Consider the following 4,478-nt stretch of genomic DNA (forward strand, 5'->3'; position numbering starts at 1 on the left):
TTTTTTCTTTTCTTTTTTCTTCCTTTTGTCAGAGTTGGCAGCAGAGAGTATTTTCCTGTACAGGATGTTTGCCCAAGGTTTGCAGGTTATGTGCTGCTGTAGATAAGAACTGTGCCATTGGAAATTTCATTACTCTGAAGTGCCAAATTCACTACACCATATAATCAGAGCAAAGACTCTTACTTACATCATGTTGTGCTTTCAGTTTTGTACAGTATGATCTCTAGAAGAAGAATTGTTTTTTAAGACTATCTGTTTTGGTCCAAGAAAAGTTTATAAACTTTTGTAAGAATACTGTGATGATCTCATGCCCTAAGTAAGTTTAACCTTTGTTGATGTTACCTGTGTTTTGATGAATTGAGATAACTGTGGACTTGCCTTGCAGCAGTATGAACTGCATTATTTTACTCAAAATTGCCACACATTTCATATGAGAATAGAATAGCCTGTTAAATATGATCCTGCGAAACTCACTGACTATTCAAAGCAAACAGTAGGTTAAATGCCATTTGATAAGTTACCTGTATTCGTGTAAATTTATGCAAGAATATATCTGGATTTCATTGTCAAATTAATCACTTTGTTGTTGGGCTTAAGATAATTTTTGGAATACTTTCCAAGCTATTTTTCTTATAATTAAAATCTACTTTTGTTACATAGGCAACTTTAAAAAAGAATAAATCTGAGATCTGGCAGCATTCATAACCTCCTCATTTTGTACAGTATTTTAACTGGATTAAGTACATGTTTTTATAAATTTCCCTAGCACTTGGAAGTGCTAATAAAGGAAAAGCTTAATAAGGATCTTGAATACAAAACATTTCTGTCCCTTTTTTTGTTGTGTGATGTATAAATATAGACAACTTTATGTTTAGAAATATTTAATCAATTTTATATATGCATTTTTAGAAATGTCATCTGCTTCTATTATCATTTTAACTTTGACTACCACGAAGTGTTAAGTATTCATTGTTAAGATGCTTGTACAATGCTTCACATTTATATTTATTTCATGGAGGTCTCATAATGTTTGTGCACTCAGGAGCAGGACCTTTTGCGGAAAATTTGTAATTGTAGTAAAATTAATGATAAAATTGTCATTTGTCTTAATTAGCACTAGTTTTAGGGTTCATCAGTGTTTCTGTTGTAAAGCAGTAGATTCGAAGAGGCAAAAATGCTACTTTTGAGTGGGAGACTAAAACTTTGACCTTATTGCAGGACAAAATATTACTTTTTTTTTCCAAAAGAAAGATAAAGTAAGTGGTGAAGTTATACAAATGCATGAGGTTTAGGGTAGGGGAGAGCATTAATAACAGAGATCTTGTTTCTGTGGAAAAACCTGCTCTTTTTGGAGTAGGCATACTGACAGCGACCTGAGCATTTTCAGGAGTGGCTCTTGGAATAAATGATTTCTGATTTTTTTGTAATTGCATGATGCAGTTTTCATGGATGTGTGAATAACAGGCCTCACCTGTCTTTTCACTGGTTGCTACACAACATTTGTGTTACAGAAATTCTTGGAGCTTTTTTATGCACTGACAGAATTAACAGCTTTTTTGCTAGAGCTGGCTGTTGTGAGGAAGGGGGGAAACAAATATTTTTACACTGATTTTTCTTTTGTCTAAACAGCTCACAACTGCAAAATGTCTTAATTGAAACTCATCTTCCCTGTAGTGATGGCGTGTGGTGGAGAAGGAAACGGGATTTGCCAAGTAAATGAAGTTTAGTAACAAGCCATATATTTAATGATCCTGTTATGACTTTCCTAAAGCTCTGCAATGTATTTATTGATGTGCTAGCATTTAGCTCCCTGTTGGGCTTAAATCACTACTAATTACTGCTGGTCCTACTTTTTTAGATATGCTGTTGTGGTTGTCAGGCAGTTCCAGAGGCGGATGTGATGCAGGATCTTCCCCAGCATGAAATTGGTCTTTGAACTTGTTCTGAGCAAAATCAAATGTTCTTAAGTGCCAAAGCCTCAATGGAGCCACCTGCTTTTACAGGCAAATATATCTAGTAGCATCTTCACCATCAAATACATAGTCTCTGAAACGTGATAATAAATCCTGGCAGTGGAGCAAGTGGAGGGCTCATATAGGGGTTTCTGAAGATCATTCTGTCTGCTGCATGTGCAAAAATGTTTGCTCCCAAGTAGGCACTGATACACATAGGCCAAAGTAGTCATAAAATCCACCTCTGCATGCAAAGAAAGCAGTAATCAATGTTACACTCGATGGGGATGCAGCTGAACATGCTATATTTAACAATATACCTCCTGTTTATTATTTACTGCTACTGTATAACTTCCTGTAAACAGATATTTTATTCATTTCCTTTTATAACTATGAATAACATAAATGTAGCCTTTCCTTAATTACTACAGTCTGTAAAAAGCCCTTTTAATTATTACGAGAAAACGGTTGTAAGTAATCAGAGATTTGGGCTGCATGGTCAATTTGGCATTTTTTGGGGTTTGGGGTTTTTTTTAGTTTTGAGGTTTTTTGGGTTTTTTTTCAGTTGTTTGGGTTTTTTTTTGTGTTCGGGGTTTTTTTGTGGTGCCATTCTAATGTTTTGCAATTTTAATTCTGGAATACTGTGAAATTGGTGAAGGAGCATGTTGTCTGCCTTGAAAACAAGCATTATGTGACCTCTAGTTATAAATCCTTTTTCAGTAAAAGTACCAAGTTTTTGGAGTAACTTAGTTTGTCAGAATTGTTGTAAATGATTGGTTTGTGAATTGTGCAGATGAACTTACCTATGCAGCCTTGTTTTTGACTTTTCTCTGGTTTGTACTGTTATTAAAAGTTTATTGTATTATAGAGCTGTTCAGATATTTTAAATATAAAGATGTATTGTTTCCATAATATAGCTATATGATATATGTTTAGGTAGTAGATGCATTAATTGGAAAGCTCTGCTTTGATAAACTGACAGTTTGCCTACACTTATAAGCAAAAATGATATTGCTTATTATTGGCTTAAGTCAACAGAGCATCCCTGAGAAGTTAAAATTGGACCAATTATAAAACAGTATAAAATTTGCACTTGTTAAACCACTGGATGTATGTTAGTATTTTTTTATTTTTTTACTGATTTGAAAATCCTATTTTCATTATGAAATTGCTAGGATTCTTAATTTATGACTGATTTTAAATAAGGTATTCTCATTATTATTATTATTATTGTTATTATTATTATTTTGGTAATCGTAATGTAAGATGCAGCATGGTTTATGCAAGCAAAAAAAGCAAATTATTCGACATGAAAACTGGCCTCTTTTTTGAAGGTGTTCCACAAACCAGCAATATCTGAGAGATTGGCATGTACATACTGCTAGTTCTATTTGCGAGTGGTGTGACAGCTCTTCAACGCTTCACTGCTCTGACTTAGTCACATTGCAAAATTAAAATTCATACGTGGATATTTTCAGAAAAAGTGCCTGATGTACTTCTACAGACACATGAGAACAATCCCTGACAGTTTGTTGTATAAAGCCATAAATGTATATAAATTATGTTAAAAAGGTTTTGTGTCCTTTCTTGTACACAGAGAATGAGATTTGTACCAGGATTCTACTTGTGATTAGTAGTCCTTCTACTGAGATGTTGTTGTAATCACTTTCCTCACCGTGTAACCTTTTTAATGGTGATGATCCCATTTGGACAATCCTGATGGCATTAGCAATTTTATACAGAAAAATACCTCATGGTACCAAGTCTTGCCTGGCGAGATGATAACATATTAATGAGCAAACACTAACTGCAGAATAGTTAACAAATTTTCGATTACTTGGTATAAAGGAATTTTTCTCTCTTGGCATTGCTTCTGGATTTGGAACTGTAGCAGGTACAGGAACCTAATAGGGCTGTGTTACCAGTGTTTAATCACAACCTAGTGTGCTAAAAGTAACTTGTTTACAAGTCTTTGAGACTAAACGCAAGAAGAATCCGTGCCTGACTCCCAGGGCTCACGAGACATCTTTGTGTAGAGATGTGTTGTTACTGGAAGCTGCACGAAGCAGCATCAGACCATGTTGCCAGTGCTTCAACAAGCGTAGTTCAGAGAAAATGACAAAAAGTCATGAAATCATTTCAGAATGGGTATTTGTAAGTATAAGCTCTTAATAAAATTGCTATGACATGAGATGGTAATTAGTGTATCAGAATGTTATGTAATACATTATTAAAGAATAATAAAAAAAAAGGGGGATGTTAACATCCATCAAACCGCAGGAAAGAATTAGACTTTTAGTCCAAATTACTTGTTAGAACCTAGTGCTATTAAATGTGGGAGAGAGTGGGTCCAAGCCCTCTTGGCCCTCTTTCCCCTGTTTTTTGCCTCTGCCCCTCCTGAAGTCTGTACCTTTTCTCAGAGTAAGTTTTTTCCTTGCTGAACATTTGCCAGCCTGCCTGGTACTGCTCCTTTTGCAGCCATGCTTTAGGCTGTGGCAATGGGAGCGCTGCTGATGTGAGCAGGGA

Source organism: Corvus brachyrhynchos, unplaced genomic scaffold (assembly GCF_000691975.1).
Source record: "Corvus brachyrhynchos isolate BGI_N302 unplaced genomic scaffold, ASM69197v1 scaffold103, whole genome shotgun sequence".
In the NCBI taxonomy this organism is placed as follows: domain Eukaryota; kingdom Metazoa; phylum Chordata; class Aves; order Passeriformes; family Corvidae; genus Corvus; species Corvus brachyrhynchos.